The sequence below is a fragment of the Zea mays genome, chromosome 2 (assembly GCF_902167145.1).
Source record: "Zea mays cultivar B73 chromosome 2, Zm-B73-REFERENCE-NAM-5.0, whole genome shotgun sequence".
Taxonomy (NCBI): Eukaryota; Viridiplantae; Streptophyta; class Magnoliopsida; order Poales; family Poaceae; genus Zea; species Zea mays.
In genome coordinates, this window is record NC_050097.1 from 123,966,109 (window position 1) to 123,979,483 (window position 13,375).

Genomic DNA, 13,375 nt, shown 5'->3' on the forward strand with positions numbered 1-13,375 from the left:
TTGAGGTGTTGCTTTCCTCAATGCATTAGTCCAAGTAACTTTAGCATCCTTTGAACTACAAACATAAACACTAGCAAACACATTAGTCCACAGGCTGTGTTGATCATCAAACACCAAAACCTATTGAGCCAAATGGCCCGGGGTCCATTTTCCTTATAGGGCAGTTGTTGGCATAATGTCCGGCATGCGCGCATTTAAAGCATGCCCTTTTTGTTGAAGCGTTAGGAGTGACTTGTCCCACTGGAATGCTTGCTTGGGGAGGAGTAGATTGGACATGTTTAGACTGTTGTTCAGGACTACCATGAATAGGGGTACCTTGTGATGAAGCATAACAGGGATGAGTGCTACTTCTAGCATGTCCCTGGTTAGTAGCCTTCCTTTTTCTCTTGCCTAGCTCAACATGCTTGTATTACAGAGCTATAGCCTTGTCCAGAAGTTTCTGGAAGGACGGGAATGAGTGGGATATTAGATGATATTGGAGTAGCCCGATCAATTCCTCTAGAAATAGTTCCTGCTTTTTCTCGCCATCTAAAACTTCCACAGGAACATACCAGGATAGCTAGATGAGTTTGGCTCTTTATTCACTTACTGACATGCCTCTCTATTGGAGGGATAGGAACTCCTTCTTAATGTTCATAAGACCAGCAAGAATGTGGTAGTTTCTGAAGATGGTGGAGAATTTTGTCTAGGAAATGGTGTCAGCAGCAGCATGCGCTTTGCAATATGCATCCCACCAATCTGCAGTGGGGCCGGTGAGGCGACCCGATGCATAAAGTACTTTCTCCCTGTCAGTGCATTGGGCTATGTTGAGCCTCTTTTTTGGACTTCAGCCAGTCATCTGCTTGTAGTGGGTCTTGGGAGCTACAAAAAGTGGGTGGCTTGTGGCTCATGAACTCGCGATGCTTATCCCTGGGTGGTGGTGGTGGTGGATGCTGCTGGATTTGGCGGAGTTGAGCTTTCATCTCTATCATGGTGTTGGACATCTGTTGCAGCAGTTGCATTTGGGCGGTAACAACAACATTAGATCCAACAGGAAGAGGATTCATCTCTGGTTCTGTATCAGCTACTGCCCTCCTTCGGCGAATGCGTGTAGGTAGATCGACACCTCCTCCCTTCCTAGTATTGACATATGGTAACATAGATTTGCAGGAGAAATAACTTAGTAGGTGGAACAGATAGCCTAGTAGTTGGCCATAAGCTAAAGGAGTTTAGGCAGAATTTTGGTTTGTTGTTTCGTGTCTAGGTTTGGATAAGTATGCTTATTATGATAAAATGAACCTGTTGGGGTAGGATAGAATCTTTCAAGATCAAATGGATCGATTAGGCTAGATGTATATATTATAATGGGGGATAATCTAAGTTTTTCTAGTTACCTTATAACCACATTTCATACCTAAGTATATGCAGATGCAATTATGGACATTACTCCACAACTCAACACACTCAATCAAAGAACCATATCAGGTAGGTATCATAAGAACAAGCAGTCAAGCATATAGATACCTATAAAAATAGTTTTTAGTTCCTATGATCAGGTGTCCTATTTCCTAAGGGTCACTTTAAGTATAGGATTCCAAGGTGTGAAATCATCTTTGGTATTTAGAAAGAAAAAGTAAGAATGATAAGAGTAAAATAGTAATAAATGAGAATAGATTAAGCAAAGCATGGCAAGAATTAGAGTAAAGGTAAGTAGATAAGGATTTTTCTAGGTCTATATAGGTTACGTCCTACAGTCAACATTGATCCGATACCAACTTTGTCACGCCGGATTTTAAGGGCAAACCCGGGCGCGAATCAAATGTGTGCTAGGATCAAGTCTCACACACATGATGACACATGGTACAGAAACGAATGTCGAATCTTTACTATATATATAGGAGTTATGTACAAAATAGCTAAATCATTACATCATATGAAGACAACGATCCTCCTCAACCATAGTTGACTGGGAGACGACGACCTAGACCTCTCATGAACTCATCGCGACATCCTTCATGCTCCTCATCTTTCCGGTACCTGTTCTTGACCTAGGGGTGAGTACAACAAGAGTGAGTTCATATATTTTTATCATTCAACAAGTTGTGGGGAATAATGTGCATGAGCTCACTTACGGTGGGGGCTCGTGTGAAGTGTAGGGATTCCCAAAGAAAATGGTTAAGGCTGGCATTGCTTTTAACAAGTTGGTCAAAATTTTATTAGTAGTTACTAAATATAAGTAGATACCATCCCAATTAAATAAGAGATCATAATTATAATAAATCCCACAATGCAATGCAAATGACAGATTAAGTTTAGTTCCATAAGTTACTCATGTGAGGGCCCGAGCCGCTCATGACCGTGAGCACGGCTGATGTACCAGTTTTACACTCTATAGAGGTTGCACATCTTTACCCACAAGACATGTTTGCCATTTAGCAAGGGTTTGCAAGACCCTTAGACACTCCCAAGGTCAATGGCTAGATGAGAGAACCCGCTACGGAGTTCGTGTCGAAGGCGATGTAGTAATCCCTCGTTCGAAAAGCTAAAAAGGCAGTCCAACCTGAGGACCTCCCTACACCTGCACTCCTCCACCCCGCTTGCCCCTTTTGGGAAAGGATTAACTCACACTAGCTTTCCTAATTATTCAGCCAAGGGCATCCCATTCCACCCTTTTAGTACCACTGTTTTCGCGGGTAGTGAAAGGGAAATGTGCCTTTTGGCCATTTCTAAGTATTTTGGTGATTAAGTGTCAACACAAAGTGCTTAAATGTGAATCTATGCCCATGGATGAACAAAGTGCACATCACAAGTAAAGGTATGTTTCTAAGCCTTAGTACATTGGTTTTGTGTACTAATATATTTATCTAAGTGTTAGAAACAGAAAGAAGAAGAAAAGGAGATTGTTGGCTGTGTACAGCCAACAGGTTGTTTCGGTCTGGGGCACCGGACTGTCCGGTGGTGCACCGGACTGTCCGGTGGTGCACCGGACAGTGTCCGGTGCGCCAGGCTGCCTCGACCTGAAGACGCCGCTCTCGGGAATTTGCCGACGGCGTACGGCTAAAATTCACCGGACTGTCCGGTGTGCACCGGACTGTCCGGTGAGCCAACGGTCGGCCGAGCCAACGGTCGGCCGCGGAATCTGTGCGCGACACGTGGTCTGGCCAACGGTCGGAAGGAGGCACCGGACTGTCCGGTGTGCACCGGACTGTCCGGTGCGCCAGATCTGCAACGGTCGGCTGCGCTGTTTAAGGAAATAAATCGGGCACCGGACAGTGTCCGGTGTGCACCGGACTGTCCGGTGCGCCCGATGACAGAAGGCAAGGATGGCCTTCCAGATTTGTTCTCAACGGCTCCTAGCTGCCTTGGGGCTATAAAAGGGACCCCTAGGCGCATGGAGGAGTACACCAAGCAACCTTAGAGCATTCTTGATCATCCACACTCAGTCTTTGCGCATTCGTTTGTCATTCTAAGTGATTCGAGCTCGTTCTAGTGTGAACTTTGAGATAGTCTCTTTAGCTCGTTTCTTGGCCGTGTGTGTGCGCATTTTGCTGTGGATTTGTGTGTGTTGCTTCCCTCCCTTACTCCGTGCTTCTTTGTGAAATTCAATTGTAAGGGCGAGAGACTCCAAGTTGTGGAGATTCCTCGCAAACGGGAAAAGATCAAAGAAAAGAAGAACACCGTGGTATTCAAGTTGATCATTGGATCACTTGAGAGGAGTTGAGTGCAACTCTCGTCCGTTGGGACGCCACAACGTGGAGTAGGCAAGTTTTGTACTTTGCCGAACCACGGGATAACCACCGTGTCATCTCTGTGATTGATTTCTTGTGATTATTGTGTCTTGGCTCCTCTCTAGCCACTTGGCAATTATTGTGCTAACGATTAACCAAGTTTTTGTGGCTATAAGCTTAAGTTTTACAGGATCACCTATTCACCCCCCCCCCCTCTAGGTGCTCTCAATTGGTATCAGAGCCGTTCTCTTCAAGAAGGGACTAATCGCCCGAAGAGATGGATCCTAAGGGAAAGGGGATGGTGGTCGACAACAACGAGAAGGAGTCTATCTTCAACGAGCCAAAGAATGACAAGTCTACCGACTTGGGCTCAAGCCACAAGCGCAAAGACGGGAAGAAGAAGAAGACAAGGCGCATCAAGGAGATCGTCTACTACGACAGCGACGAATCCTCTTCTTCCCAAAAGGATGATGACAACGACTACAGGAAGACGGTCAATTCAAACTTTTCATTTGATTATTCTCGTATTCCACATAGTTCGAATTCGCATTTGCTTTCCATTCCTCTTGGTAAACCTCCACACTTTGATGGGGAGGACTACGGATTTTGGAGTCACAAAATGCGTAGTCATTTATTCTCTCTCCATCCAAGCATATGGGAGATTGTAGAAAATGGAATGAAATTTGATAGCTCGGATAGCCCTATGTTTATTAATGAACAAATTCATAAAAATGCACAAGCTACTACTGTGTTGCTAGCCTCTTTGTGCAGGGACGAGTACAATAAGGTGAGCGGCTTGGACAATGCCAAGCAGATATGGGACACCCTCAAGATTTCTCACGAGGGGAACGACATCACCATGCTCACTAAAATGGAGTTGGTGGAGGGCGAGCTTGGAAGGTTTGCAATGATAAGGGGCGAGGAGCCAACCCAAACATACAACCGGCTCAAGACCCTTATCAACAAAATAAGGAGCTACGGAAGCACGCGATGGACGGACCATGACGTCGTCCGCCTAATGCTAAGGTCATTTACCGTTCTTGATCCTCATCTCGTGAACAATATTCGTGAGAATCCCAGGTACACGAAGATGACGCCCGAGGAGGTACTCGGAAAATTCGTAAGCGGGCGGATGATGAGCAAGGAGGCAAGATACGTGGACGACGCCTTGAATGGACCGATCAACGAGCCTCAACCTCTTGCTCTCAAGGCAACAAGAAGCAAGGAGGCGCTACCTAGCAGGGTGGCACAAATTGAGGCGGCCGGACTTAATGATGAAGAGATGGCTCTCATCATCAAACGCTTCAAGACGGTGCTAAAAGGTCACAAGGGGCAGCCAAGCAAGACCAAGACAAAGGGGAAACGCTCATGCTTCAAGTGCGGTAAGATTGGTCATTTTATCGCTAACTGCCCCGATAACGATAGTGACCAGGAACATGGGAACAAGAGGGAAAAGAAGAAGAATTACAAGAAGGCCAAGGGCGAGGCACATATCGGAAAGGAGTGGGATTCGGATTGCTCCTCCGACTCCGACAATGAAGGACTCGCCGCCACCGCCTTCAACAAGTCATCCCTCTTCCCCAACGAGCGTCACACATGCCTTATGGCAAGGGAGAAGAAGGTGAGTACTCGAAACTCCACTTATGCTTCTTCTAGTGATAATGAGTCTAGTGATGATGATGACATAGACTATTCATGCTTATTCAAGGGCTTAGATAGATCTAAGATAGACAAAATCAATGAATTGATTGATGCCTTGAATGATAAGAATGTGCTTTTAGAAAAGCAAGAGGATTTGTTGTATGAAGAACATGACAAGTTTGTAGAAGCACAAAAATCACTTGCATTAGAAATTAAGAGAAATGAAATGCTTTCTTGTGAGTTGTCTACATGTCATGATTCAATTGCTAGTTTGAAGAGCATAAATGATGATTTAAATGCTAAACTAGAAAAATCTAGTAAATCAACATCTTGTGTAGAACATGTTGAGATTTGCACTAGGTGTAAGGATTTCGATGTTGATGCCTGTAGTGATCACTTGGTTTCAATTTCTAAATTGAATGATGAAGTGGCTAGTCTTAATACTCAACTTAAGGCTAGCAAAAATGATTTCGATAAACTAAAATTTGCAAGGGATGCCTACACCATTGGTAGACATCCCTCAATTAAGGATGGACTTGGCTTCAAAAGGGAAGCCAAGAACTTAACAAGCCATAAGGCTCCCATTCCTGCTAAGGAGAAAGGGAAGGCCCCTATGGCTACTAGTGCTAAAAAGAACCATGCCTTTTTTTATCATGATAGGAAAAATTCTAGAAATGCTTTTAGAAGTTATGATGCTTTTGATTCACATGCTTATGATTCTTATGCCATGACTGCTTCTAGTTCTTCCTATATGCATGGTAGAAGTATGACTAGGAGAAATGCTATTCATCACGTGCCTAGAAAGAATACTATTCATGCTCCTAGGAAAGTAGTTAATGAACCTTCTACAATTTATTGTGCTTTAAATGCTTCCTTTGCTATTTGTAGAAAGGATAGGAAAATAGTTGCTAAGAAGTTAGGGGCAAAATGCAAGGGAGACAAAACTTGCATTTGGGTCCCTAAGGAAATTTGCACTAACCTTGTAGGACCCAACAAGAGTTGGGTACCTAAGTCCCAAGCCTAAATTTGCCTTGCAGGTTTATGCATCCGGGGGTTCAAGCTGGATTATCGACAGCGGATGCACAAACCATCTGACGGGGGAGAAGAAGATGTTCACTTCCTACGTCAAGAATAAGGATTCCCAAGATTCAATTATATTCGGTGATGGGAATCAAGGCAAGGTAAAAGGATTAGGTAAAATTGCAATTTCTAATGAGCATTCTATCTCTAATGTATTTTTAGTGGAGAGTCTTGGATATAATTTGCTATCTGTTAGTCAATTATGTCATATGGGATATAACTGTCTATTTACAAATGTAGATGTGTCTGTCTTTAGAAGAAGTGATGGTTCACTAGCTTTTAAGGGTGTATTAGACGGCAAACTTTATTTAGTTGATTTTGCAAAAGAAGAGGCCGGTCTAGATGCATGCTTAATAGCTAAGACTAGCATGGGCTGGCTGTGGCATCGCCGCTTAGCACATGTGGGGATGAAGAACCTTCACAAGCTTCTAAAGGGAGAACACGTGATAGGTTTAACTAACGTGCAATTCGAAAAAGATAGACCTTGTGCAGCTTGTCAAGCAGGTAAACAAGTGGGAGGAGCGCATCACAGCAAGAATGTGATGACTACTTCAAGACCCCTGGAGCTGCTGCATATGGACCTCTTCGGACCTGTCGCCTATCTGAGCATAGGAGGGAGTAAGTATGGTCTAGTTATCGTTGATGACTTTTCCCGCTTTACTTGGGTGTTCTTTTTGCAGGATAAGTCTGAAACCCAAGGAACCCTCAAGTGCTTCCTCAGGAGAGCTCAAAATGAGTTTGAGCTCAAGGTGAAGAAGATAAGGAGCGACAACGGGTCCGAGTTCAAGAACCTTCAAGTGGAGGAGTTCCTTGAGGAGGAAGGGATCAAGCACGAGTTCTCCGCTCCCTACACACCCCAGCAAAATGGTGTGGTAGAGAGGAAGAACAGGACGCTAATCGATATGGCAAGGACGATGCTTGGAGAGTTCAAGACCCCCGAGTGTTTCTGGTCGGAAGCCGTGAACACGGCTTGCCACGCCATCAACAGGGTCTACCTTCATCGCCTCCTCAAGAAGACTTCGTATGAGCTACTAACCGGTAACAAACCCAATGTATCTTACTTTCGTGTATTTGGGAGCAAGTGCTACATTCTAGTGAAGAAGGGTAGAAATTCTAAGTTTGCTCCCAAAGCTGTAGAAGGGTTTTTATTAGGTTATGACTCAAATACAAAGGCGTATAGAGTTTTCAACAAATCATCGGGTTTGGTTGAAATCTCTAGCGACGTTGTATTTGATGAGACTAATGGCTCTCCAAGAGAGCAAGTTGTTGATTGTGATGATGTAGATGAAGAAGATGTTCCAACAGCCGCTATACGAACCATGGCGATTGGAGAAGTGCGGCCACAGGAACAGGATGAATGAGATCAACCTTCTTCCTCAACAACGGTGCATCCCCCAACTCAAGACGATGAACAGGTTCATCAACAGGAGGCATGTGATCAAGGGGGAGCACAAGATGATCATGTGATGGAGGAAGAAGCGCAACCGGCACCTCCAACCCAAGTTCGAGCGATGATTCAAAGGAATCATCCCATCGATCAAATTCTGGGTGATATCAGCAAGGGAGTAACTACTCGATCTCGATTAGTTAATTTTTGTGAGCATTACTCCTTTGTCTCTTCTATTGAGCCTTTCAGGGTAGAGGAGGCCTTGCTAGATCCGGATTGGGTATTGGCCATGTAGGAGGAACTCAACAACTTCAAGCGCAATGAAGTTTGGACACTGGTGCCTCGTCCCAAGCAAAATGTTGTGGGAACCAAGCGGGTGTTCCGCAACAAACAGGACGAGCACGGGGTGGTGACAAGGAACAAGGCTCGACTTGTGGCAAAAGGTTATGCCCAAGTCGCAGGTTTGGACTTTGAGGAGACTTTTGCTCCTGTGGCTAGGCTAGAGTCAATTCGAATCTTGCTAGCATATGCCGCTCACCATTCTTTCAGGTTGTACCAAATGGATGTGAAGAGCGCTTTCCTCAACGGGCCAATCAAGGAGGAGGTGTACGTGGAGCAACCCCCTGGCTTCGAGGATGAACGGTACCCCGACCACGTGTGTAAGCTCTCTAAGGCGCTCTATGGACTTAAGCAAGCCCCATGAGCATGGTATGAATGCCTTAGAGATTTCTTAATTGCTAATGCTTTCAAGGTTGGGAAAGCCGATCCAACTCTTTTTACTAAGACTTGTAATGGTGATTTGTTTGTGTGCCAAATTTATGTCGATGACATAATATTTGGTTCTACTAACCAAAAGTCTTGTGAAGAGTTTAGCAGGGTGATGACGCAGAAATTCGAGATGTCGATGATGGGCGAGTTGAACTACTTCCTTGGGTTCCAAGTGAAGCAACTCAAGGACGGCACTTTCATCTCCCAAACGAAGTACACGCAAGACTTGCTAAAGAGGTTTGGGATGAAGGACGCCAAGCCCGCAAAGACGCCGATGGGAACCGATGGACACACAGACCTCAACAAAGGAGGTAAGTCCGTTGATCAAAAAGCATACCGGTCAATGATAGGGTCTTTACTTTATTTATGTGCTAGTAGACCGGATATTATGCTTAGCGTATGCATGTGTGCTAGATTTCAATCCGATCCTAAGGAATGTCACTTAGTGGCGGTGAAGCGAATTCTTAGATATTTAGTTGCTACGCCTTGCTTCGGGCTCTGGTATCCAAAGGGGTCTACCTTTGACTTGGTTGGATACTCAGACTTCGACTATGCTGGATGTAAGGTCGATAGGAAGAGTACATCGGGGACGTGCCAATTCTTAGGAAGGTCCCTGGTGTCATGGAATTCTAAGAAACAAACCTCTGTTGCCCTATCCACCGCTGAGGCCGAGTATGTTGCCGCAGGACAGTGTTGCGCGCAACTACTTTGGATGAGGCAAACCCTCCGGGACTTTGGCTACAATCTGAGCAAAGTCCCACTCCTATGTGATAATGAGAGTGCTATCCGCATGGCGGAAAATCCTGTTGAACACAGCCGCACAAAACACATAGACATCCGGCATCACTTTTTGAGAGACCACCAGCAAAAGGGAGATATCGAAGTGTTTCATGTTAGCACCGAGAACCAGCTAGCCGATATCTTTACCAAGCCTCTAGATGAGAAGACCTTTTGCAGGCTGCGTAGTGAGCTAAATGTCTTAGATTCGCGGAACTTGGATTGAATTGTAGCATACATGTGTTTATGCCCTGGATCATGTTCCTTATGCATTTTGTTGCTTATTGTGGTGCTCAAGTTGTACAAACACTCCCTGGACCTCACAAGTCCGTTGCAAAGTGATGCACATGTTTAGGGGGAGATGTGTTGCAACTTGACCCTTTGAGACTAACCATTTGCTTGAGTTTGCTTGATTTAGTCTCGAAGGTGGATTGAAAGGGAAAGGTGAACTTGGACCATGCAAGACTTCCACTGCACTCCGATGAGAGGGTAACTTATTCCAAGTTCATCTCTATGACTTTATTGCCTTTGTACTCTTAATTGAAGATTTTGGTGAGGCAATGGGGTTAAGGGGCCAAGATTGATCCCGTTTTGGTGCTTGATGCCAAAGGGGGAGAAAATAAAGGCCAAAGCAATAAATGGATCAGCTACCACTTGAGAGATTTTGAAAATAGTAAAATAGAGCTTTTGGTTTGTTCAAAACTCTTGCATTGTCTCTTTCGTCAAAAGTTGGCTTCTAGTGGGGAGAAGTATTGATTATGGGAAATAGGGGGAGTTTTTGAAATCTTTGATCAATCTCTTTTGGAATGACTCTCCCTATGCTTCAACATGTGTGTTTGACTTAGAGATAGAGATTTGAGTTTGATTTGCAAAAACAAACCAAGTGGTGGCAAAGGATGATCCATATATGCCAAAAATGAATCAAAATAGATTTGAGTTCTATTTCAAGTGATTTTGCACTTGTTCTAGTTGCTTTATATTGTGTTGGCATAAATCACCAAAAAGGGGGAGATTGAAAGGGAAATGTGCCTTTTGGCCATTTCTAAGTATTTTGGTGATTAAGTGTCAACACAAAGTGCTTAAATGTGAATCTATGCCCATGGATGAACAAAGTGCACATCACAAGTAAAGGTATGTTTCTAAGCCTTAGTACATTGGTTTTGTGTACTAATATATTTATCTAAGTGTTAGAAACAGAAAGAAGAAGAAAAGGAGATTGTTGGCTGTGTACAGCCAACAGGCTGTTTCGGTCTGGGGCACCGGACTGTCCGGTGGTGCACCGGACAGTGTCCGGTGCGCCAGGCTGCCTCGACCTGAAGACGCCGCTCTCGGGAATTTGCCGACGGCGTACGGCTAAAATTCACCGGACTGTCCGGTGTGCACCGGACTATCCGGTGAGCCAACGGTCGACCGAGCCAACGGTCGGCCGCGGAATCTGCGCGCGACACGTGGTCTGGCCAACGGTCGGAAGGAGGCACCGGACTGTCCGGTGTGCACCGGACTGTCCGGTGCGCCAGATCTGCAACGGTCGGCTGCGCTGTTTAAGGAAATAAATCGGGCACCGGACAGTGTCCGGTGTGCACCGGACTGTCCGGTGCGCCCGATGACAGAAGGCAAGGATGGCCTTCCAGATTTGTTCTCAACGGCTCCTAGCTGCCTTGGGGCTATAAAAGGGACCCCTAGGCGCATGGAGGAGTACACCAAGCAACCTTAGAGCATTCTTGATCATCCACACTCAGTCTTTGCGCATTCGTTTGTCATTCTAAGTGATTCGAGCTCGTTCTAGTGTGAACTTTGAGATAGTCTCTTTAGCTCGTTTCTTGGCCGTGTGTGTGCGCATTTTGCTGTGGATTTGTGTGTGTTGCTTCCCTCCCTTACTCCGTGCTTCTTTGTGAAATTCAATTGTAAGGGCGAGAGACTCCAAGTTGTGGAGATTCCTCGCAAACGGGAAAAGATCAAAGAAAAGAAGAACACCGTGGTATTCAAGTTGATCATTGGATCACTTGAGAGGAGTTGAGTGCAACTCTTGTCCGTTGGGACGCCACAACGTGGAGTAGGCAAGTTTTGTACTTGGCCGAACCACGGGATAACCACCGTGTCATCTCTGTGATTGATTTCTTGTGATTATTGTGTCTTGGCTCCTCTCTAGCCACTTGGCAATTATTGTGCTAACGATTAACCAAGTTTTTGTGGCTATAAGCTTAAGTTTTACAGGATCACCTATTCACCCCCCCCTCTAGGTGCTCTCAGGTAGTCGCTCCATATTCCAATTAACATAATAATCTTATCATGAACAATAATCAAACCAACAAAAATAATGGAACATGAGCATAATTTAGTATAACATTAATCCCAAAACCAGGTAGATCAATAGCAAGTCTACCGAATAGTTCATTTGTTTGCAAGGTGTGGAGGGAACAAAACTAGGGTAACCTATTAGGTCCCATCAAATTAACCTGAGCATGGCATAGTGATTAACAAGAACATTATTAGGTAAAAAAGAGTGATCAAAGGCACAACTTGCCTTATACTTGAGATTACAGATACTTTACCAAGTTGGTCTTCAGGTTTCTCGTGACCTCTCTGCTACTCGTAGCAATACATACAAATAGACAAGTAGTATATAAAAATAACATTACACAAAACATGAGAACACACTGCGTAGGAATATTCTATGCACCACTACGAGATCGTAGGTTCGAGAATCACTAAATTCGGATATAAAACGAAATAGTTATGAGTTTTCTAAGTGTTTAGAATTATTTTATACTTAGAAAACAATTTCTGTATTTATTTTAAAGTCTCTCATGACCTAATGGAAGTGGATAGTATTTAAACAAAAGACATGATTTGTTTTAAAAATAATAGGGGTTGTTTTTAATTATCTTTAACATAACCAGGACGACGAGTTTATTTTAGTGAAACATGAGGACTCTTCTGTAGAACGTACTCGGATGAAGGGGTATGAGCGCGCCACAGCCGGCCGATCTAATCTGATTGGACAAGATTAGATCCAAACCCATGTGATCCGGCACGCTACCGTGGCCACTGGATCCGAGATCAACGGTCAAAATTTAAGGAAACACGATTCAATCTGGATCATCCAGTCCACATCCTCTCGGATCTAATCTCCCATAGGGTGCACGGAGATCTAATCCTACCCGCCCGTCGGACGATCAATGATCTGGCGCCATCGTCCTTACTCTGCTGGAGAAACACGGCGGCATTTCTTACCTCGTGGTGGCGCCCTGCTGAAGATTCACAATATGTCGAGCCGATGCACCAAACCCCGATCCAAACGGTGCTATGCAAAGAGAAGGACAAAGCGAAACAAAGAGGTGGGGATCTCACTGAAGGCGGAGACAGGGACCGAGCTGCCCACGATGAGAAGTGGATCTGTGGTGGTGCTAGGTGACCGACGAGAAATCACCGCCAACCCATGGCTTCCCGTGCTCCGCGATCTTCCGCAACGGCGATGGCGAGAGGATGCTAAGGTGCTGCTCGGCTCTATTCCTTCCTCTTCTGCGACGGTGATGGTGCACGGCTAGATGGCGACGTAGTCACGGTGCTTGGTTTTATGGCCCAGAGTCGAGTCTCGGTGGGTGCAAGGATCCAAGCCGGTGTGCTAACCGACTCCTGGAAGTCTGCGCGATTCCATGGGCGTTCGCAACAACCCAGGGAAGAGGAGGCTTCTAGCGACGCAGGGCCCACCAGCTAGCCTAATTTTGTGCATGCGGCATGGAGAAAGGGAGTAGCGGCCCACATGTCAGCGACGCCAACGGTACATGGACTGCGGGGGGAGGGAGGAGAAAGTTGGGCCATGCGGTAGGTTTCGGCCCAAGGATTGTTCTTTCCACTTTTTTCTTTTTCTTTTCTTATTTCTTTTGTTTTCACTTTTTGATTTTAAACTAAATTGAATTTAAAGTTTTGAATTTCAGATTAAAAATGCACAACAAAATTCCAATATTAGTGTAACCTTTATTTTCATTTTAGTATTATTTATTTCACCTCATAA

The 13,375-nt window shown here is 44.9% G+C and overlaps 1 long non-coding RNA gene across 1 annotated transcript; it reads right to left on the bottom strand.

Moving 5' to 3' along the window:
• Positions 1 to 1,680: 1,680 nt before the first annotated feature.
• On the bottom strand, positions 1,681 to 13,173 carry LOC103646923 (uncharacterized). Its single transcript, XR_562543.4, has 2 exons — positions 12,712 to 13,173; positions 1,681 to 2,027 (listed from the first exon to the last, which is right to left on the bottom strand). It is a non-coding gene; the product is annotated as an uncharacterized lncRNA (long non-coding RNA).
• Positions 13,174 to 13,375: the final 202 nt, after the last annotated feature.